This window comes from Camelus bactrianus, chromosome X (assembly GCF_048773025.1).
Source record: "Camelus bactrianus isolate YW-2024 breed Bactrian camel chromosome X, ASM4877302v1, whole genome shotgun sequence".
Classification (NCBI taxonomy): Eukaryota; Metazoa; Chordata; class Mammalia; order Artiodactyla; family Camelidae; genus Camelus; species Camelus bactrianus.
Window position 1 is genome coordinate 94,417,956 of NC_133575.1, and position 24,430 is coordinate 94,442,385.

The window sequence follows — 24,430 nt, forward strand, 5'->3', positions numbered from 1 at the left end:
TAGTACAGGGGAATTCAGATGTTTATATTTGTGGCCTGGCTCTGTCCTGCATGTCTTGTAGGATGCATTGGCAAGCCAGGTAGCCACACCTTCTGTCAAGATCATTATTTAAGAACAACCTATAATTCAGGCTATATAAACATGAAAAAAATGGATGTGACTGAAATGTAATAAGAACAATGGAATATGGCCTTGTTTAGAAAAACTTACAGGAGGCAGCCCAGGTCTTTGTGGTATCTCCTAATTATCACAAGATTTGATGGAAGGGTCCCTTGTACACTGTAGGTATTAACACTTAAAAATTATGCACATGCAACGTGATATTCCTTTGGGACTATGCCAAAACGACTAACAGACATTTGGACAAAATAGATGTTTTGAAATATTTATTTCTGCTGTATCCTATTTTTGGAGTTACTGTCTCTACCCACAGTTAACTCATTTTTTTTTCCTTTGTGTTTATTTATTTAGGCAAGGGGATATCATAAATGAAACTAAACAACAAAAACAAAAAACCCAATTGTTATGACCTTTTATTGGGTAATCACCATGTACATTTGTCCCTATAACTGGGAATGAACAGATGCCAGAGTGGTATTTGACATGTGTGGTTTGAGGCATAACATCCCATAGGTTCAACTTGAAATGGAGTTAGAACTAAGGGCAATATATGATGGTAGTCAGAGCAATGGGATTCTAGAATCCAAATTTCTTTACCCAACATTCAGATAATGGTAATTTAGAATCTTAAAGAAAATTTGATTTACTTTACTACCATCGCAGAACATTAAATTTGAGAGTAATTCTTGGTTCTTCAAACAAGTATTCTGTTTTGGAATTGATCTAGAAGGGAAAGAGAAATACAGGTCATGGATATGTTTGGGCTTTGGATTTGATTTTTATTTTGCATCACTTATGATCGGTATTGTGTAATAGGAGTGTAGAAGTACTTAGTTTTGAAAGCGTTAGCATTGGTGATTAAGTCTAAGCACTAACATTTTAAAAGGTATATAGACTGAAAGGCCTGCTATAATTGGACTTACCTTGAACCAAATTAGATACTTGCCAGGGGATCTAATGAGTGATTCCAAAATGTAGAATAAGCAAGCCTCAACCTGTGTGTGGAAACTTAACCCTCTATATTTTGTCCCAAATTCCTAGAGATTGTCAGCCTGCTTTGGGGAAGAAACCGGCTATTGGTTAATACTCTCTTGATTTCATTTTATGTGTGTGTTTACCTATCTCCCATTTCCAAAACATGTGAGCAGTTTTATATTTCTTGCTGTGCTTTGTCCTTTCTCTTATAACTTCCTTTTGCCACTTTTCTGGACACTGGACTTTTGTTTGGTAAATGGTGGCTGTTACATAGCCAAGGCCATTAAGTTGTTGACTGTGCATTGGAATAAGCTTGCTGAATGTAAAATCATATCACATAGACCAAGATATAAATGAAAAAAACTCTCTTGAATGGAAAAAAAAGTTACTATATGTTGACGAAATATAAGTAATTTTGCATATACTTGTGTTGATTGTGTTTTGCAATTCTAAATACCCTGTGCTATTAAATTTGTATGTGTTAATGTAAAGCCGTTTTCCCGAGAAGAGATGCTTCCCATTGAACTACATAAAAATTCCTCCTCTTTGACTGTTGATTTCAGACTTCACTGTTGATGCATCTACTGAATTTGAGACAATGAGCAACAGAAATGTTTTCAAGTTTTGATAATTAAGGCAGAGGAGAGGAGCTATAAACAAACAAAATCGATTATAAATATTTTAGGCTCTTCAGAAAAGATTGTGTTAAATCTAGGAGTCTGGCATGATAAGTTGACTGTTTCTGGTTTTTGTTTTTGTGTTTTTTTGAAACTTCACCTGCTGCTATCAGCCTGAGTGAGATTAAATATGGGATATAAAGCAGAGAAATCAACTGTGCTTTTGAGTGTCCTTTTAGTGCCACTAATTTCAAGAGGCTTAGGGAAGGGGCAGCTAAAGGACAGTAGGTCTTTATGATAATGCAAAATACAGAATGTAATTTTAGTCTGTTTTATCCACCAATAGGCATAACGACAGCATTCAGACACTATGAAAGCTCAGTGCTGATACACAGTGTTACTCACCTCCAGTATTTCTGAAAGAATATGAGGACATAGCCGCTTTGTCATCTTACCTAGAGCCATGTATGTGGAAGCAGTTTGGGCTAATAAAGGTAAGTATATTTCCTTTTAATAAGTAAATATTGTTTTATTTCTGACCTCAGAGTTATTTAGCTGGACCATATGCCTTCCCGCCTGTCTAAAGCTGAGTAGGTGAGGGATCATTTGGAAAGTGTCAGTGATGTGAGGTTTGTTTTCCCACTCACAGCTAAATCAAATTTTAAGAAAAAACCTATGAAGCAAATGTCTCTTTCATAAATGTTAAAATATTACTGAGAGTATGGAAACACATATTTTAAAGAATTATTGTTTGTAGTGAGTAGAATAGTGCCCCTCTCCTCCAAAGGATTTATTCGCCTAGAACCTTAGAAAGTGCTGTTATGTGGAATAAGAGTCTTTGCAGATGTAATTAAGGTAAGGGTCTGGAGATGAGATCGTTTTGAATGAGGGTGAGCCCTAAGTCTAATGATGAGCATGTATATAGGATACTGAAAAGAATACACAGAGACACAGGAAAAAGCCATGTAAAGACAGAGGAAGAGGTTAGAATTATGTTGTCACAAACGACGGGTGACCTAGTGTCATCAGAAGACAGAAAAGGCAAGGAAGGATTTTCTCTTAGACACTTTAGAGGGAACATAGCCCTGTTGATACCTTGATTTTGGACTTCGGGCCTTGAGGGCTGTGAGAATATAATTCGATTGTTTTAAGCCCCTAAGTTTGTGGTAATTTGTTACCACAGCCCAAGGAAACTAATACAGTATTATATAAAGAGTTTCTACAAATAAAAAGAATAAGATTATCAACCAACTCAATAGAAAAATGTGAAAATCTGTGAACAAGCAAGTCACAGAAAATGTAAGTAGCTAATAATTATATAAAATATTTCCAAAGTCATTAATGTTTGAAGAAATTTTAGCAATAATAAGATATTTTCCCATCAAACTGACAAATATTAAATCAACCTGTAGGACGGTGTTAGTGAAGTAGTTTCTCTCATACACATTTAGTGGGCAAATGAATTAGTAAGCTTTTTGTTGGAAGACAATTTGACAGCAGCTGTTAATATTTCAAATGTGTATACTTTGTAATCCCAAAACTTCACTTCTACGAATCTATTCCCACAATTAATAGCAATAGTGCAAAAAACTATATACCTAAGAATGCTGGTTGCAGCATCATAGTAGTAAAACATTGGCAACGTCCTAAATGTCTATCCGTAGTGGAATAGTTAAGTATCTAATGACAGTGTTGCCCAGTGGAAGAGTGTAGTGGTTAAGAGCCAGACTGCTGGGTCAACTCCTGACTGGTAGCTTGATGGCTGTGTGATCTTGAGCAAGTTACTTAATCTTTTTTTCCCCTCAGTTTCTTCCTCTGCAAAAAGAGGATAAATATAGTTAAGACTTCATAGTATTGCTATTAGTAATAGAGTAGTCCATACATGTAAAGGGTTTAGAACAGTGACTGGTTAATAGCAAATGCATTCAAATATATGTCGATACTATTTCTTTGTGAGTATCAATATCATTAATATGATTCTATTAAAAAGTAAAATGTACAGACAGAGATATAGACAGACTTGGAACTCTATGACATGTCTTCAATGTAAAAAGTAAGTTACAGAGCTGGATGTATAGCACAACCCATTTGTGTATCCTCAACACATGTACAAAAAAGTTCATACTTGCATGTCAGTATATCTCTATGCACAGTTTGTGTGCTAACCTGGTTGTCTGTTGCTATATAACAAACCAACTTATATTTAGTGACTTAAAACTATTACTGTTATTTCGCTTTTTTATGCACCAACTGTGTTCAGTAGAATGTCACTCATTTGACTGTTTTATGTGTGTTCACAGTCAATAGTGGCTGGAGTTGGAGTCATTTGAAGGTATGACTTGGTCTCGGAAATCCAGTATGGTTCAATTACAGGTCTGGCAGTTGATGCTGACTCAGTTGGGAGTATTGAATGTAGCACCTACATATGGCCACTCTGTGTGTCTTGAGCTTCTTGGTAGTGTGTTGTCTGGTTCTCTGATGGAGTTTCACAAAAGGAAACATCTTAAGAAATCCAGGTGGAAACTCTGAGTCTTCTGACCTGGCCCCAAAAGTCATATAGCCTCACTTTTGTTATTCTGTAGGTCAAGAACAAGTTATAGGACCAGCACAGAATGAAGGAATGGGAATTCCACAAAGATATGAGTACTGGGAAATATGGTTTATTGGAGGGGGCATCTTTGGAGACAAGCCTATGACGTATGGATATAGAAACAATTTGGAAGAATTGATCCTATCTTTTAGCAATGTTTATTTCTTGAGGCGGGGGGAATAGAAAAGTAGTAGGCTGAAATGGGGAGGCTTTTGCTTCTTCATGGACTTCAGAAAAGTAGTCTGAATGATCAATGATTTTGCCTCACTTTCATTCTTCCTTAATTTCTACTTAAAATCACACAAAAACAAATGCAGGATTCAGTTAATTAAAGAATATAATATTATATACATATATATAAAACTGTCAACAATAGGCAATTCATACATTATTTAAACAGTTCTAAGACATAAAGAAGGAAAACGTCTCAGTTCTATGACTGGTTAAGAGGTCATTTATTCCACCTGTCTTTCCTTTCCACACTCTCCAGATTCTCTTTGTCTACCTGGAAAATCAGCTCGTTCACTTTCTTTACTAGGTGTCAGTCCATTTGAACTGCTTTAAAATAATACCACAGACTGTAGCTTATGAACAACTGAAATTTATTTCTCACAGTCCTGGAGGCTGGAAGTCTAAGGTCAGGGTGTCAGCATGGTTGGATGAGGACCCGCTTTTGGGTTGCAGACTTACCTTTGTATCCTTACATGGTAAAAGGGGCAGGAAATCTCTCTGGAGCCTCTTATGTAAGAACATTAATTCCATGAGGTAGGATTCAGCCCTCATTGTTTGATTACCTCCCAGAGGTCCCATCTCCTAATGCCACTAGGTTTGGGGGCTAGGATTCAATGTATGAACTTTAGGGGAGACAAATTCAGACTATAGTACTAGGGGAGATCAAATTTTCATTCCTGAGATATCTGTCATTAATGTTCATATCTATGTGAAGTTTCTGTGATCTTCATTAACTGTGTTCCAAATACACTTTTCCTTTGTAGAACTTTGTGGCAGAAATCATATTTCTCTTTGATAGTTTGAACAGCAAATACCTATTGAAAGTGTTTTGCATACCAGACACCATGCTAGATGCTGCGAATACATCAATGAACAAGATAGAAAAAGACAGTCTAGTGTGATGAGACAGAGTAAATACAATAAACAACTACACAGTGCTCTGGATGCTGATAAAATACTGCTATGAGCTAAAGTGAAGAAAGGAGAGGGATGGAAAGATAGAGGTGCTAGAATAAAGGTGAGGAGTCTCCAATTTCCAATAACATTTTTGGACAAGACTATGCTTGAAGATGGTATTTTAGACTTCTCCAGATTTCATCAAAGCACAAATCAGGTTACTTCTCAACACCTGCGCATCAGGTGGAACAATTATCTACTGCAGTGAATCAGTGTAGATCTTTATCTAAGGTCACCTCTTTACCTGGCAAAGAATTAAAGGATTTGACCCACAGATTTGAAGTATATACTGCAACGAGCCAGGCAGAAGTAATTCCAAGAGTGGCTGTGGGAGAAACAGCAACATATATTAGTTATTTCCTTTTAAGTTACCCATTTGGTTCCATTGTGAGTTTTCCACTAGGTCACCTCAAAATTTCGTATAGCCAGCTACCTCTGTGAAATGGAGTTCATGCTACATATAGTAATTTCCCAGAGTTTTAGCTTCATGGTCTTGTTTTTTGCTGAATAAAGGTCAAAATTCTTAACATAGCTCTATATTGCATAAGTAGGCCATTCACTAACTTCATGAATGGTGTTTGAAAGAAGCATGGTGTGAAAGGAAGAAAAATCCATATCCAGATGATCTATTGCAGTAAGGACAGACTGCTGTTGTCTTTATGATAGAAGAGATACAGTATTCTCTACTTGCCAATACAGGCCTCTCTGGTTATTCTAGGTAATAATACTGTGTTTGGTACTCAGAGTTGGTTTCTACCATTGCTAGCTTGGCCACTAAAGCAGATTTTTTCCCACACAGATGTTCATAACATTATCTTCCTTCCCATATTCTCTTTATTAAAAATAACTTGCTACTTCTCCATCAAGAAATGGAGTCTGTGTACTCCCCCGCTGATCCCGGATGGACCTATTTGACTGACTACCAATAGAGTATGGCAGAAATGACACTGCATATTTTAGGGTAGGTCACAAAGAGGGCTTTTTCTTGGGAGGCTTACTTTTGCATCCTAGTAACCATCCTATGAGGAAGCAAAGCAGACCATGGAGAGGCCCACGTGGACAGGAAGTGAAGTCCCCAAACTTCAGCCACAGCTAAGCTCCCAGCCAATAGTCAGCTGCAATTGCCAGCATTGCATGTAGCATATTGGAATTGGATCTGCCCGTTCCCATTCTGAGCTGCCTCAGCTGATACTACTTGAAATAGAGAGGAAGCTTCTACCCAAATCCATGCCCAAATTGCAAATTTGTGAGCTAATGAAATTATTTTTACTTTAAGCCATTAGGTTTTGGTGTCGATTGTTATGCAGCAATAGATAACTTGAATAGTACATTAATAAGAATAGTTGTTAACCCAGCGTGACAAGGTGAGGCTATAGAGAATCATCATCCTTACTACTATGAACATTTTATTCCATGAGCTCATTGAAAAAACATTGTAGAGGCTAGGAAAGGAGACTATTATCTGCATGGCTTGTCATCTTGTCCACTGGGTTATTAACAACTTTTTCTGTAAAGATGTGTCTTTTGGTGATTATTCGAAAAGGACACAGATATAGTCACAATCTTGGCCAATTATAAAATGCCAGTTTATATACTTAATCTTCAGATTACTTTGTCACCAATTCCCCAATACCTGGCAATATGGCTAAGTCCCAGACAATATGACCAAACCATTATCTACTGCCCATTAATTAGGTAGATCCATCTCTCAGATCATCTCTCCTTACAAGCAGTGTGGAAAACCATATTACTGCTAAAGTTCTGACCACAGGAAGGAATTCCTTTCTCACTGTTCTTCAGGGCCACCATTGAGTGGGTCTGAGTTGTTGGCATCTTAGGAAGGTGCCAGCGTATTTTGTGGAGTCACCTTTAAGTGAGGCTTGATTTTTTTTCCTCCTCTTAAGGAATCCTCATTGAGTCTATAGGTGTAGGAGAAGAAGTGATGGCAGTGTGACAGAAGTAGGCACACTGGCATTCTGAGTGCTGCTCCTCATGTAACTTACATGTGCCTTTAGGCATAGTTCCCATATACCACTTTCGCTTGATAGTGGAAGCCTCTTTGGCATATTTAATTTGTGATGACTACAAGGTCCAGAAGGCTTTTCATCGTCAGGCATTCAGTGTCTAGCAGGATTCCCCAGTAAGTCAAAAGTAGTTTTCATAAAGGAGAAGAGATATTTAGTAGAGGAGGCAGTGGTTTTGCTTTCAAACTCTAGGAGTCTCTGCTGTGAATGTGTTATCAGGGATTGGCCTGGATTTTGTACAGAATTTCATAGTGCAATACACTTCAAAAATTGGGTGGGCTGGGACATAGTAGTCAAGTGCCAAATTTACTTGCATAACATTGTATTCTGGAATATCTGGAGATCCTTGAATATATATATATTTTTGATCTCTAACCAAAGCCTTTGGCTACTTGATATATATGTTGGAGCAGCATGCCCTTATGTGATTTCTATAGAGTCCCATCAAGTACTGTACCTCTTTCTTAAAGTTTAGCAGAGTGAGATGGAGGGACTTGTCTTCCACTTTGGAAGGAGTATCACATCATTACCCAGGCTACCAGACCCCTGGTAAACTTTATCAATGTTTAGGTTCCCAATTGTTATGGGATCTATCTCGTATTGTAAGCATCTATCTGACCAAGGTATCTAAGGTAACTGCTGCTACTTCTTACTCACCTGGCCCTGTGATCATACTGTCATCATTAGTATCAACAAGCAAGATGTCCTGAGGCACGTTGACATGATCGATGTCCCTGGGGACTAAATTATAACACAAATCTGGAAAGTTAATGTACCCTTGAGGCAAGATGGTAAACGTTTAGTGCTGTACCTACCAGGTGAAAGCTAAGAACTTAGTTTTTTGTTGTCTGTTTATTGGGATGGGAGAAAAAGTATTTGGCAGAGTCATAGTTGTATACCAGGTGCTGGAGATCATATTGATTTGTTCCATAAAATTGACTTGTCTAAACTGCAGCTGCAGTTGGAATAACCACCTGATTAAGCTTAAAATGATTCGTTACTCTGCTCCAAGATGACTTTGTCTCGTGTGTAGGCCAAACAGATGATTTAAATGAAGATAGGAAAGGATGTACATATTTCAAACATTTGATGACACTATCAGTCATTTTGATTCCCCTTAGGCAGTTGTTTCTTATTTTGGTAGGAGGGGTGAGTCCAGATGTTTTCTCATGACCCATCTCCCTGTAAGTCAGGGAGCCAATATGGGTATTTTCCTCACTATTCAAATTACATATCAGTTACTGGAGTAGTAACTATGAGACAATTTAGAGATCTACTGAGCTCCAAAACTCCATCTGTCAACTGAGCTTATAAATCCCTCTTTGACCAGAGGACTATAGTGATGTACTGAGATACTAACTTTGTGTTAGGTTTAGTGTCTACTAATACCTGAAAGGTATGATTAATCTCTTTTCTCTAAGCTACAGGCTCATTGATAATGGCTTTAATCCTTGTGATTTTAGTGTAAGATCTTTCCTCAAGGATTCCCTGCCTATCTTTTATTCAAAAGTAGTGAGTTTGTTAACTGTCCTTACATTTGTGGCCTAATTGAGGGGCAGTGATTCGTTATTTTGATAGTTCAAATCTTTTAACCAGATTTAGAATTAATTTCAGTTTTATGAGTTAAATGAGACATTAGTGGGCTTCCCATCCATTTCAGTCCAGGGTATTCAATAATCAATTTTCTTCTATCAGAGATCCTTGAAGATCATTTCAGTATGATTGAAAGCTGCCTTGTCCATTACATTAACCCTGCCTGCATTGCCTCTGACTGTCAAGTACTGTTATTTGGCATCTGCCACCTTGAGATACTACCATCCCCATTGGAATGAGAAGCCTTGTTAAGTGACAGAATCTACTCCCTTCATCCTCAACCTAGGGAGGACACCCATCATCACAGTTATCAAAGATGCTGGTTCTACCTTCATCAGTGGGTTTCACCATGTAATGATGAAGAAATAGTCTTCTGGATCCTCTTGTAGGACAGAGTTAAGGGGTGGCTTAGCATGTTAAAAATGACAATTCCATTCCAATGCTCTTATTTCCATAAGAATTTATATTTATTTCTTCTTTATTATAGCTAGAAATAACCAACCAAGCACACAGAAATACAGCTCTTTAGATTAGCACCTGTAATCCAGAATCTCTGATGAATGCATTCATTTTGCAACAAAGGCTTCAGCTAATTGTACAGGGACCTCTGGAGGTTAAAATGACCTTCTCAGTTGTCTCCCACTGGGAAAAGGGGCCAGACTTTTATATCCCACAATAATCAGTCACTAGATACAAGCTGCCCTGGGAAGGGGATGCAACCTTGAGTGAGATGGCTCTCTTCAGTCAAGGACAAGCCTGGAGAAGACACTGTTGAGATAAGTCTCAGCAACTGGGATAATAAGTGTTTTAGTTTTTGCGGGAATAGTGGGGGAACATGGACCTTGCATCATAGGATCCACTATAGTTCATTCCCTCACACTACATGGGGCCATTGAATAGCTACTCTCAGACCCTAATGGACGTCTTTTCCTGGGAGAAACTTGCAAGAGAGCTGTTATTTGGATTAACTAGAGCCCCTGACACTACAACTGGTCTCAAAGTCATAACTGACACTAATCATCCTCCTCCTACCACCATACATTTAGATTCTCCTCACCACAGTCTCTGGTGTGATCCAGACCCTTATCCATAAGGTGTCTAAGTCACGGTTGCCATGCATTTCCTGGGCTGTGGCTACTGCACTTGTCCGTGTATAGTCAAAATTGGGCAAGGACATACCAAAAGACTGACAAATGGATCACCTGGATCCAAACATACTCCTCTATGCCATCAGTGAACAAAAGAAGCCCTACCTCTTCCTGATAGTCAGGGTCAGTTATCCCTGCCAGAATGTTGAGTACTTTGCTTTCCTGCTGACATCTTGGTATAAAGAGCCTAACAGGACTGGCTGCAACTATATCTTAAAGTTAAATGGAACACTTTGTGTTTCTCCTAGTAGAACTCTCTTGGAACCAGAACTTCTAAACCTGCAGATCCCAGATTTGTGATAACTGGAAACACACATTCCTGCAATCGGCTATTGAGAGTAAAGTTAACCAGGCCCACTCCTACGTTCATCCTTTGATTCTTTGACTCATGTATTCTACTTATTCAGGACACAGTGCCATACACAGGTAATTTTTTAAGGTGGCATGGCATCCTCTGAGCTGGTACCTCAACAGTGTCTTCAGCAGGCTGCTCCATTACTCTATCAGGACATCAGCTTCAGAGTGGCACAGTATGTGATTATACCAGTGGATCCTATGGTTATTTCTCACTGTCGTACCTACTTTGCTTTAAAATGGGTCCTTTGAGCCAATGAAGTGTTAGTAGGATTTCATCCTCTTAGAACAAGTAATCTGTTAGCCTTCAGAAAGTAGCGATGGCTGAGATACTGCAGATAGGAAAGAGAACCCAAACCAGAATATGTCAGTTACACTCAGGGTGAAACAGTGTTGAAAGTAGTTTAATACAGTCAACCTGCCACCAAGTGGCTGATCGATCTCCAGAGATGGTATCCTGTTGAGAGCTTAGTATTGTTCTTTTTTTCCAGCAGATTGGGTATTTGGAAGCTGCAGTAGCTACATCAGCCTTAGAGAGTGTTGACCCAGACTTTGGGCTTGAGCACAGCCTTAATATATTTCACTAGGGTAACTCTACGTTCCATTCTGTTAGCCCTTTGATGGCTGATGACAGAAATTGACTTAGAAACGTCAAGTCATTCTATTTGGTTTACTATCTCTTTTGTGGTAGATACTCTGTGGTAGGCACTGACCTAAAATAAAAAGATCCTCACAACTTGTGTTTTATACCCACAGGTCAAAGTGCACGCACCTTGCCAGATATCCTTGCTCTTGATACTCCAAACTTCTTTTAAAGGCCTTAGACCAACTAATCAAGCAACCTACCTTATTGCAGTATACTTCTCATTCCATAGAAAGTGAATGACTGACCAGGTGCACCACATCAAGCTCTGTGAATTGGGAGGTTTTCTCTCAGCAGTATCTTTCAGAGCCTCCCATGAGTGGAGCTATGGTGTAACCATTGTTCATTTGGGGACTGTGTCCAAGTACCTAGCTGGCCTATTTATGAGCCAGTCTTGGCCTTTTTCTTCCTTGATTAGCTAATCATAAGGAACGCATATGAGACCAGAAGCATGGGTGAAAGGAGAGGCATCAGTGAAACAGTGGTGGATATCATGGCGGGTCATGGCCACCTGTAGTTTATTTGTGCCCTCTTACCTCTCTTGTGCCTAGTTCTGAATGTACCATTTCTATATTAAAATCAGTATGCTGAGGCTCACCCTACATTTTTGAAAAGATGTCTATGTTAGATGGGCAGTTCTGGCTGCACAGTTACTTGATACTTCATGGTCAGTTACTTCTTCTCTGTCAAGGCCCAGTAACTCACTAGGATCTGTTTCTCTACAGGTGTCTATTTCTCTATTGAATGTGGCATGACCTTGATCTAGAACCCAAGACGTGCTGCAAAGACTTTTCCTGTTTTGGGCTCCACTCAAAGCTGTCAGCCTTTCATTTCATCCCATGTATGAATTTGAGTAGTATATCCATGTGTGGAGTATGCTGCTTGCAAAACTCAAAGTGACCTACCAGCAATTATATTTCCTTCTTAGTTGTAGGAAGTTCATTATGGAATAATACGTCCTTTCCTTTGGAGGGAATATCCTAACATGCCGTAGATCATGATATCCCTAAAACCTTAATGAGTGTGGTCTCCCTGGACTTCGCAAAACATTTAACTGCCACCTTCTGGAGCAATCTGTCTTGCCAACGCCTTCAACATACTTGCCACTTTTTTCTCGTCTGGTTAGTTCAGCATGATAACGTTGATATAGTGGAACAGTGCCATGTTTTGTGTGATATATAGATAGTACAGACCTCTTCAGAATATATTTTGACAAATATTTAAAGAGTTGACTTATCTGGAGGTCAAGAGTCTAAATGTGAACTCTGTTTCTTCTTTCTGATAAGGATGGAAAAAAACACATTTGCTAGATCAAATGGCTGCATGTTATGTATAGGAGGCTGTGCTAATCTGCTGTAGAAAAGAAACCACATGTGGCATAGAAGCTGCAATTGGGACAATTATTTGGTTGAATTTCTTGTAGCCCATCATCATCCTCCAGAATCTGGCTTTCATAGGTTCCAGGTGGGTCAGTTAAATTAAGAGCTAAACAATTTCTGCATTCCCTATGGGAAGTGATACTGCTTTTGATTTAACCTCTTAGAGGGCTAGTTCTAAAGGCTTCTACTTATCTTTCTCCCTATATAATAGCTTTTACTCCAGATGTCATCTTTAATAAGTAAGAGGCCTGAGTCTGTACTACAAGAAGTTTTTGTACCTGAATCCATGTTATTGAACTGATGTGAAAGCCCCAAAGTAATATAGTAATGTAAAATATTGTTCACAGTCAATGAACCCCCTAAGGACTTGACAGGGGTTACCAGACAACTGCCCTACAGAAAGGTCTCCGCAAATCAGGACATGCATGGAAGGATGCTTCGGTGGAAGATGACGCTGCATGAAGGTGAACTCACAAATCAAAATTATTAAGCACATGAAGATGCCCAACAGCATGGAAGATGTAGACTACTCTACATAACAGTAGTCACCAATATTCACACACAATAAACTATAGATAACAATAATTTGACAGGGAATTTAAAATATGTATGAATGAATATGAGCCATATGACATTCTGGAATATACAAAATTAAACCATGGTATAGAAATCAAATTAGCAGTTATCTCTAGGAGGATAACAGAGACAGTCTCCTCATACGTAGAACAGAGAAATTAAGAGATGGAAATTATTGAAGAAAGGAGAGAGTGGAGAGAATGGAAGAGAGGAAATACCGTAAGAAAAAAGGAATGATAATTTTCCATTAATGCACAAGTCATATGTCCTAAGATTGAAAATCACCAAATCTGCACACACATAATGATGAAAATGTAGAACACCAAGGATAAAGACAAATACTAAGCACTGTTAGAGACAAAAATACAGATCGCTTGCAATGGAATGGCAATCGGAAAATAATTTCTTAGAAGCAATAATATGTGCCATAATATAGCAATGATATACTTGAAAAGCTGAATGGAAATTCTTGTGAACCTGTAACTATATAAGTAGCAAAATTATCATTTAAGAGTAAATGCAAAATAAACATCTTTTCAGATATGTAAGGACTTAGAAATTTTACTGCCCAAAGACCATCACCTGAAAGAACTCCTGAAGGATTTTTTAAAAACAACATTGAAGAAAGAAGAAATGTAATTAAAAAAAGCAAGTGTGAAAAATCATAACATTTGGTGGTAAAGTTAATATTGGCTGTAAGCAAAAGAATGAGACCAACAATAACATTTTTGTTTATTTAAATATATACTGCAGCTTAAAGTATTAGATAAGAAGAATATGAAATGTGCATGTGTGGAGGGGAATTTGGAAGGGATTTAAAATATGCTAAGACTTTTTGTTTGCTGTATTTTTCAGCTTTATTGAAATATAATCCATATACCATTATAATTCATCCACTTAAACTGTACAATTCAATATAGTAAAATCTATATTCATAGTTGTGCAATGATCACCACAAACTAATTTTAGAATATTTCTATCATCCTTAAAGAAGAAAGGTATCTCTAAAGGTGTCTGTTTCTCCCCTTTCCCCTCTGACTCTTCAGCCCTAGAAAGCCACTAGTCTACTTTATATCTCTATGGATTTGCCTATTCTGGAAATTTCATATGATGAATGGAGTCGTAAAATATGTAGTCCATTATGTCTGGCTTATTTCATTTAGCATAATGTTTACAAAGTTCATGTTATGGCATGTATCAGCATTTCATTTTTTTAATGATTGAATAATATTCCATTATATAGATATAACAAATTTTGTTTACTTTTCATTAGATAGCCTTTTGGGTTGTTGCTACTTTTTGGCTATTATGAAAAATGCAGCTGTGGAGAACACTCTTGTTCAAATTTTTGTGTATTCATATGCTTTTATTTCCCCTGGGTATATACCTGGGAATGAAATTGCTGGCTTATATGATAACTTGATGTTTAACATTTTGAGGATCTGTCAAATTGTTTTCCAAAGTACCTGTACCATTTTATATTCCCATCAGAATTTTATGAAAATTCCAGTTTTTCTACATTTTATTGTCTTTTTTCATTCTAGTCAATTTAGTGAGTGTGAATTGGCACCTCATTGTGGTTTTTATTTGCATTTCCCTAATAGGTAATGATATTAAGCATCTTTTTCTGCTTAGTGGCCATTTGTGTATACTATTTGGAGAAATGTTTATTCAGATCATTTGGCTATTTTTAAACTGGGTTGTCATCCTTTTTTTTTTTTAAATAGAGTTGCAATAGTTGTTTATATATTCTAGATACAGATCTCTAGCCTTTTATCAGATAAATTATTTCTTTTCATTTTCTGTCATTATGTTGGTTATCTTTATACTTTCTTGGTAATATGCCTTGATGCACAAAAGGATTTTAATTTTGGTGAAATCCAATTTGTTTTTTCTTGTGTCTAAAAAAAGTTGCCTAATGTAATGTCTTGCACATTTTCGTCTGTATTTTCTTCTAAGAGTTTTCAAGTTTTGCTGTTATGTGTAGGCATATGATACATTTAATTCAAATTTTGTATATGGTTTAGGAAGGGGTCCAACTTCATTCTTTCGCATTTTGCTATCTATTCATCTCAGCACAATTTGTAAAAAAGACTATTCCAGTTGAATTGTCTTGGGAGCCTTGTCAACAATCAAATGATCATAAATGAGGTTTTATTTATTGGCTTTTAATTCTATTTCATTGATCTCTCCTTATGACAGTGCCACATTGTTTTGATTACCTGTGTTCTGACTTTTGAAGTCAGGAAATGTGAATCATCCAACTTTGTTCTTTTTTTTTCAAGATTGTTTTTATTATTCTGGGTCTCTTGCAATTACACATGAATGTTAGGATCAGCTTATAAATTTATGCCAAAAAAGCAGTCTAGGTTTTCCGTAGTAATTTAGATAATACTAGTTATGAATGTATTGCTATCATGAGTACGGAGTGTCTTATTTAGGTTTTCTTTAATTTCCTTAAAAAATGTTTTGTAGTTTTCATTGTACAAGTGTTGTACTTCTTTTAGTTAAATTTAGTCCTAATTATTTAATTCTTTTTTATGTTTTAAATGGATTTGTTGCCTTAATTTCATTTTCAGACTGTTCATTACTAGTGTATAGGAATACAATTGATTTTTACTTAATGACCTTATATTCTCAACCCTTTTAAACTCATTTACTAGCTCTTAGTTTTTAGTGGATTCCTTAGTGTTTTCTCTATACAAGAGTGTGTCATCTGAAAATATAGTTTGCCTTTTTCCTTTCTAATCTGAATATTTTGATTTCTCTTTCCTGCCTAGAACCTCCAGTGTAAAGTTGAATGGAAGTAGTGAGAGCAGGCATCCTTGTCTTGTTTCTGATCTTAGAAAGTGTTCAGTCTTTCATCATTAACTCTGTTAACTCTGAGTTTTTTCATAGATGGCTTTTTTCAGCTTAAGGAAATTTTCTTCTATTTCTAGTTGGTTAAGTATTTTTATCATGAAAAGTTGTCTTAATCCAACATCATTATAATCAGCATTATTAATTAATAAAATTTGCTGAATACCTACTGTGTTCCAGACTTTATGCTATGTTCTGTGGATATCTACTGAATCCTTATGGGGTCCATTGCAGTCAATTAACTTACAGGTTTGTTCAGACAAAATAGAATATTATTTTCATGAATGTGGGAGCTTAGTGAGGAAGGCTTAGGATAAAATCAAAATGAACATAGAATTGATTTTCTAAAAAGTACCAATTATAAAATTTTATTATTATTCACATGGGTATATATCTTCCTGCAAAGGTAGAGCATAATTATCATACATCAGTCAGAATGGCTGAGTTTCTGATTTTAGTGAAATGGGAGAGTTTCACCATTGGTGACAGAATGTGTCTAACAAATTTTATTCTTCAGACTCTTTGCTTCAAGTCCATGACGTTTTACTAGCTCTGTTTGTTTCATATGTTTTTCAGCAATTAATGTCTATTGAGGATAATGTTTAATGTATTGGGACATATTTAGTTTTAGGATAGGAATCTTTTAATCAATAAATGTCCCACAAGGCCAGTTTTGCTTTTGCTGAGGTGGAAAAAAAAAATCCCTGTTGTCACTGCTTTAGGAGAAATAAAGCCATAGGAAATGTGACAGTCTGCTGTACTTCACAAGGCGACTTATGGTTAATACTTTGTTGTGATAGGATCATACAAAACCTTTGTAGCTAATATAAATCAAATGTAAATTTCACCATTGTTCAATATAAATCTGTTTTCCTATGGCCACTGTCTCCAGAACTTGACTGCCCCTCTATCTTTCTCTTCTCCTCAGGAGATTGAGTCGTCTTAGTGATCCTAATTTCCTCAGAAACACTTGACTTTCCAGTGGGAAATATTTTTTGAATAATATCTTCCATCTCTAAATCTTGATTTTCTTATAAGTCAAATCCTTCTCTGTTATTTACATTATGATTTTCAAGAAAAAATGTGGTTAATTTATGATTTTCTGGGCTTTCAAATAATTTATCTTTAACTTAAACACATGTGAAGAAAAGATTCAGCTAAATGTCAACTCTTCAGAAAGGTCTTTACTTAATGGTCCCCCCTCCCCTTATTCACAGCTAGCTTTTCTGCTTTATAACATTTTCTACAAATTTTATTGAAACCATTTATTTGTTTACTGTCTTCCTTCCTCTGATTAGAATATTAACTGCATGATCACAGAAACTGCTTTTTTCCCCCCTGTATTATTGAGATCACTGAGTTCATGGCTGGTACATAATCAGCAGTTTGGTGGATAAATGAATGAATCAATTAATGGAAAGAAGGAAGGAGGGGAAATATGGATGGATAGATAGCTGAGTGAATGAATAGTTAAGAGGTTTTAATTGACAGTAAATTCAGTAAGAGACAATAGTGTAATACGGCTGCCAAAGCACTGATAAGAGGGCTGTCATAGAGTACAGGGATTAAATTGCTCTTAATTTCACAAGCTAGAACTAGGGCCAATAGATGAGGTACAAAGAGATGTTAACAACAAATTAACTTTAGAAATAACTTTTTTTTATTTTCTAATCTTTCCCCCCTGGCTTTATTGAGGTAAAATGGAAATAATAATAGTATCTACTATAATAAATAGACCTAAGCTGAGGCTTATGTAGGTTAAGTATCTAGCCCAGGGTTACACAGCTAATAAGAAGCAAAGCTAGAAGGTAACCCCTAGTTTTTATGACTCCAAAGCTGGATCTCTTAACCTCTTCACTATATTTCCATACTTCTTATCAGCCAAGCGCGGTACTAGGTGTTCTACCTGGATATCTGATTTAGTGATCATGAAAACCTTATTAAGTAGGTGCTTATTATCAGCCAGATTATAAAGCTGAGAAAACTGAAGCTCAGAGAAATTAACTTGCTTGACTGAGTTAAAGAAATTAGCGTCAAAATTATCCAAATTCATCTGATTCCAAATTTCATTCTCCTTCCACTCAGCAACTCACTTTTAGTGCTTGACCTCTCAGTGTTAATAAAGTGATCATTTGCTTTTATGGGACATTTTGAAATGACTTGACAAATCATTTCTTCTGCTGATTTGTCATGGGGTCAGAAATGTCCCAGTATTGCTTAAGGGTCATCTCAAGGAAACTTATGTTTTAAACTTTTATCTGGTGTTGGAATAGTTGGCAGGAATCTATTTTAATTAAAATTTTCAATAATGTAGTCCCTACTGCAGAATGTGATAGACACTGTGCCGTGCCACTCAGAACCTCCCCAGGAATGGAGGACTTACTCTCTTAGCTACTAAGAGGAGGGGAGAAACGTGCCTCTCCCAAGGGGCTGCTCCTAAGGAGGACTGATCAACTGATCAAAGGGGTATAAAGATTCATGCCCCACTACTCTGGGCTGACTCTGAAAGCTCATCTTGGTGGATTCATTGAGATCTTTGTTGGCATCGTATGGCAGCTCAACTTTTCTCTCTGGCTAATCTTGCTTCTTCCCATTCCTGTCCTGTCTAGAGGTATTAATCCGGAGTGTTCTCCTGTATACTTCCTGCATGCTAATCTCAGAGTTTGCTTGTCAGAGAACCCTATTTGCAACTGAAAGCATAGGGTAGGAGATGAAAAGGAGTGAGAAGACATGGGGGATGAGAAGAAATACAGTGGGGAAGATCAGGAGCTGGATACACAGGGTGCAACTCATCAGTGAGGCACTAAAGATTGATGGGAAACAGGAGGACTAGTTGCATATTTCACAACTTTCTTGTGAGCTCAGCACCCTCGTCCACCAACGTAGGTTTAAGGCTATACTCACATGATGCCAATTCAATCATTTAGTATATATAATTATATAGTTTAGATATAGATATGTGTGTATCTGTATCTGCATTGTGATATATACATACGTATACACCTACATGTGTTTGTGCACCATCTTGGCTGAACAGCCAGTTGATTGACTGATGAGTTACTTTTCCACCAGGTGTTTGTTTTGATTTCATGTTAAAAACCTTGGAAAAGAGAAGGTTTTCTAACTATGTAGCAGGGAAAGTAATTAAGTTTCCTTCTACTGAGAAGCCATGTCAGCAGCATTCAGTAAAAATGCAGGGTAAGGTACAAGATATGAAAATTGCAATGTATTAACAAATGGAAAACCTTCCACTGTCAACAAATTAGAGGGCTCCAGTACTCTTTTAAACACATCCTGATTGTTTTTGCTTTTTCCTTTGAATTCTGAGGCCAGTCTGGAATGAGGAGAGACAGGAGGCAAAAGGAGAAGCAAAGAGCAACATTTCCTGTTTTTTTGGGTAACTGTCATTCAGTCTTGTGGAACATCCTGTCATGAGTATGCTTTCCTGTCCCTACTTTGTGTCAGCACAGTGGGCTAGCTAAGATCTGCTAGAATCAGATTTTGCATAATAGTATGTCAGTCCATAAATATCCATGCATTCTTGCAGTATGCCCGTTTTACTATCTGTAATGAAATGTACATGGTTAAATCTGTTCGTGGCTTGATATTTATCCACTAGGAGTAGGTTTTGCCTTAAAAAGCTGGATTTAGTGAGAAGAATTCAAAGTTCAAAAAGCAACTTTGACCTGGACCTTTCACATAAGGAACTCTAGAGGAAATACCAAAGAAGTAGAAGACACAGTCCTTGCCCCTGAAGAACTTGCAGTCTATCTAACAACATCAAGTATACACACATGAGAAAACTTGAAAGTAGCAGAGAATGATTTAATGCAGTACCTCTCAAAGGTGTCTATGGGGAAAGAAAAGTGAACTCACACACCTGGAGGCTAGTTGGAGCTTTTCTTAAAAGTCAAACATATTTTTGCATGTGAGATATTTCTTGTTTTGTCCTAAAACTCAGGCAAAAATCTAACTTATTTCTAAATCTATTTAAGTGTGTTTCAATAGAGAAATGATGCTCTTGCCTGCTCCCCAATCTTAAAGTGAAATGGACACTCCAGAAAGATGCAGTATGTTTCTATTGTGTGTGTGTGTGTGTGTGTGTGTGTGTGTGTGTGTGTGATTTATCCTAACACCTGGAATTTGAAAAGCCTGGAGTTCATTTGTATTCCCTCAGATGACCTAATCGTGTGAGTATAGGCTTTCTTCTCAAAAGACTATCTAGGTATCATTAAGAAATGTGACAACCTGTTAAAACTATTGTTGTGCAAGAGGGTCTTTCCTACCTCTCTGGCAGCACCATGTAAGTGCTGTTATAAAGCCCTGGGACGACATCTGCTTGGAAACATGTTAATCATTGGTTGGCAATAACTAGAAAGTAACCACAAGATATGTCTCCTTCATTTAGTCTTAGAGTGAATTATTTTGTGCCTGTATCTTTTTTGCTGAAGTGTATTATATTAGTTTTCTATTGCTGCTGTAACAAATTACCACAAACTTAGTGGCTTAATGCAACACAAATGCATTATGTTGGAGTTCTGAAGGTCAGAAGTCTGGAATGGCTCTCATTGGGCTAAAATCAAGGTGTGAGCAGGTCTGCGTTCATTTTGGGAAGCTTTAGGGAAGCATCTCTTCTTGTGTTTTCCAGCTTCTAAAAGCTTCCTATATTCCTTAGCTCCATGGCCCCTTTGTTTTTCAAAACCATGACTGGTCAAGTCTTTCTCCCATTGCATTACTCTGACACTGACACTTCCTCTTTCACATTTAAGGGCGCTTATAATTACATTGTGCTCACCAAGATAATCCAGGATAATATCTTTACTTCAAGGTTAGCAGCTGATTAGTGACCTTAATTCCATCCAATACCTTAATTCTCCTTTGCTATGTAATATGACATATTCACAGGTTCTGGGGATTAGGGCCTGGACATCTTTGAAAGGCCATTATTCTGCCTACCACATACATTGAAGCTGATATCCTCTTTCTGAGATTGGAGAAAAACCTTCTTTTCACTCCTATATGTGCTTATTTGAAAATGGGATAAAAATCTCTGATGAAAAGGATTCCTATGAGTGTGTTTGTAAGTACGCTTGTGTTCTGGTCAAGTATTGATAAATAGGAAAATGGAAGGATTGCTTTTATAAGCTTGAAGTAAGTCTCTTTAGGAGAAGGGAACATATTTGAGGATTCAGTGGATTTTTGTTTCATTGTTTTGCTTTGGTTTGATATTTTCAGTGGGGGATTTCCTGGGTAAGATAAGGAAAGATAAGTCTCGTTCATCACCCACAGCATGCCATACAAATGTTAGCATTTTTCTGTGTGCCATAATGTGAAGATAGTTGGGACACACTGCCTTAGTCTACATCTAGTCCTACATGTAGTTCCATGAACCACAGACTGAAAAACCACTGTTCCCTCTGTGAATACCTGTGATATTCTGTAAATTGTTCAAATGCTGTCTCATCTGCTTTGCTAATTCTTTCTGATCTTAAAATTTGGTGTTCTTGTCTAGAACACAGTTTGTTCAATGAATTGATAATTTTTCTTTTTCATCTATTGCTGATGTCCTGGATCAAAATCTGAATAAGTAGCTCACGAGAAGAACACAGAACCTTTAAAAAAAAAATAAACTCACATTACAAAATGACAAAAAGATCTATGACAAGAGAGTGTGGTAAGGGTTCACTCTTGAGATTTTGATGCCTGGCACTTGTATGTACAGTGACAATGCATCTGAACGAAAGACTTACTAATTATGATTCACTGCTCATTAGGCTAGAAGTACCAGTCTCAGCACTTGAGGAGCTTTCCTGATTTGCGTCATGTAGGAAGTTGCTACAGTCTATCCTTCCTATTCAGTCTGACTCCCCTCATGGATGCTACCATGATCAGTGTGGCAGCTGACTGCCAGTCAGATTTCAATATTCATGCTGTGCTGTTGAGTACGTGTTCATTAGGTATCCTTGTCAGATATATAAGAAACACTTAAATATGTCCCAAATTATCTTTTGTGCTAGGCATCCTTTGGGAGGCAAGGCTGTGGAGATGTGAGAGAAAGGGATTATCGTCCAGCCTAGGCTCAGTAGCAGCTGGTTCTGTGAGTACTATAAGACTATCACAGATTTCAATCTATATTATGAACAACGTAGTCAAATGCATAGTGGTATTTATAATCATCATTCTGTTATCCCTTATGCTAGCCTAGGCACTGTACTAAGCATTTTACATACATTATTGCAGCTAATATTTTTCAACAACCATGTGAGTTAGATTCTATTATTATGCATTTTAACAGTTGAAGGTAGTAATACTCAGAGAGGTATAGTAAGTTGTCCAAGGCCAAACAGCTAATAAGCACAGAACCATAATTTTAGCTATGATCTGTATCAGATTGTCTTAATTTAGATTCCCTTGAAAGCAGAGCCTATGACAGAGACTTGAGTCAAGGTAGTTTATTTGGGATGTGATCCCAGAAATCAAGATGAGAGAGTAGGGAGACTAAATCAGGTAAGAAGGAAAAGCTAACACAAGAGAGCATTTTTAAGTCACTACGGTGGGGAACAGAGGCTCAGTTTTACTGGGACCTCCTAGAAATATACAAAATACCTTCTAGAATAATTCACCTGAAAAGATACTGAAAGATTTATTCACTGGTCCCCATCCCCCAATGGCTAAGGGTTGTCCTCGAGAGTGTTAAATCAACTGCACTTCTGGGTTGCATTTATTGGAAGACCAACAGGCATGAGAGAAGGCCTTGGGTTAAAAAGTAGGAAAACCTCAAGCTATGTATAGGCTGGAGGTGGAACAGCTACAGCAGAAAGTTGCTGGAGCTACCTGCACCTGTCCACCAGCACAGCAGCTGAAGTCAGAGGGCTTCCTGGAGGCCGTGACGTGCGGCACCAGTGGTGTCTGTTACAGAGGTCTAAGTCTTGTGTTCTAAACCGTGCTTCTGTATATAGAGACAAACTATTCCGCAGGAAAGAATTCACTCCACATGTTTTCTGATATTATCCCAACATATTTATTATCTTCCTACAAATATTAATTGAGCTTCTACTATGTTCCAGATACCTTGCATTATTCTGAAGACCTAGCAATACAAAAGCAAAAGTCTTGCTCTCAAGGAAATGTTCATTTCTGTGATTATCTGACGAGATAGTGTTCATGACTTAATGTTAATCACCAACACAGGACAAGGGAATGAAAATGATTACTTAGACCGTGTGTGTGTGTGTGTGTGTGTGTGTGTGTGTGAGAGAGAGAGAGAGAGAGAGAGAGACAGAGAGAGAGAGAGAGAGAGACAGAGAGAGAGAGAGACAGAGAGACATATTTAAGTCTGTAATCTCTCTTTTTCAAATTGTAGATGTGAAACTGATTAGGTTCAGAGTTGGAATGATTGGGATGTATGTGAAGATATTAAGAATCAACTTAAGAAGGTGGTTGAAAGTGGAGCTTGAGGATTGGAGGTAGGGAGAACTTACTGGCATGTCAGTAGCTTGGTATTTTCCTGGCAATATATGCAGCACACACTTGCCTTTACCTTCCACAATCTTGAACTTAGCTTGACACAGCTATTAGAGCCAGGCATCTAAATAGCCTGCATAATAACATTAAGACCCAGTGTCTGATTTTCTGATGATTAACAGGCCTTCAAAGTATATATGATCATGGGATGTGTGTGTGTGTGTGTGTGTGTGTGTGTGTGTGTGTGTGTGTGTGTGTGTGTGTGTGCCTGTACATTTGCACGCCTGCCTGCATGTGTCTACATTTTAAAGGATGAAAGGCAGACCCAGGACAGATCTGCTTGAAATACTCAAACTGTCATTCACAGTATTATTCAAGGTCTAGTAGGGGCAGAAATCTCGTTAATGTATTCTTGGCTATCTTTTGCTGTTTCGATTCCTTACCAAGATGCTTCTTTCTTGTGGATAAGCAGAATAATTGATTTTGTGATTTAAAGAGGGGAAGAATAGTGCCTCTTCCAAAGTACGTAGTCTCTTCCACTGAAGTATTGCAGTACCTTAAAATTCAACTTTAGCCATTCCTTCTATTCCCACCATTTTTCTTTGGGATAGTGACACTGAAGTCCCTAACATGAGTTAATTCATCAAAGCAGTTAAGGAAGTAACATAAAATGAGAAGAGTAAGGGACTTAAGTTCAAACTATCTGGGGTTTTGTATACTAAAATGCCATTTACTGTCTAATTCTGAGGCAATTTACTTATTGTCTCTGGGGAGAGTCTGTTTCTATCTTTAAGAAAGTTGATGATGCCTACTAGTTAGAGAGAGAATTAATGAAATGTGATGTATATGAAAGTGCCTCTACAGTAAGTACTCAGTGAACACTGCTAATATATTTTTTTT

General features: G+C 37.4%; 1 long non-coding RNA gene across 12 annotated transcripts in view; it reads left to right on the top strand.

Annotated features, from left to right (window-relative positions):
• The window catches only part of LOC123619413 (uncharacterized), an 874,904-nt gene that overhangs the window by 391,105 nt on the left and 459,369 nt on the right, over nt 1-24,430 (top strand). For all 12 annotated transcript variants that reach the window (XR_012504656.1, XR_012504652.1, XR_012504653.1 and 9 more), the window contains one exon: nt 2,059-2,206. This is a non-coding gene — a long non-coding RNA (uncharacterized LOC123619413). The remainder of the gene's footprint in view (nt 1-2,058; nt 2,207-24,430) is intronic.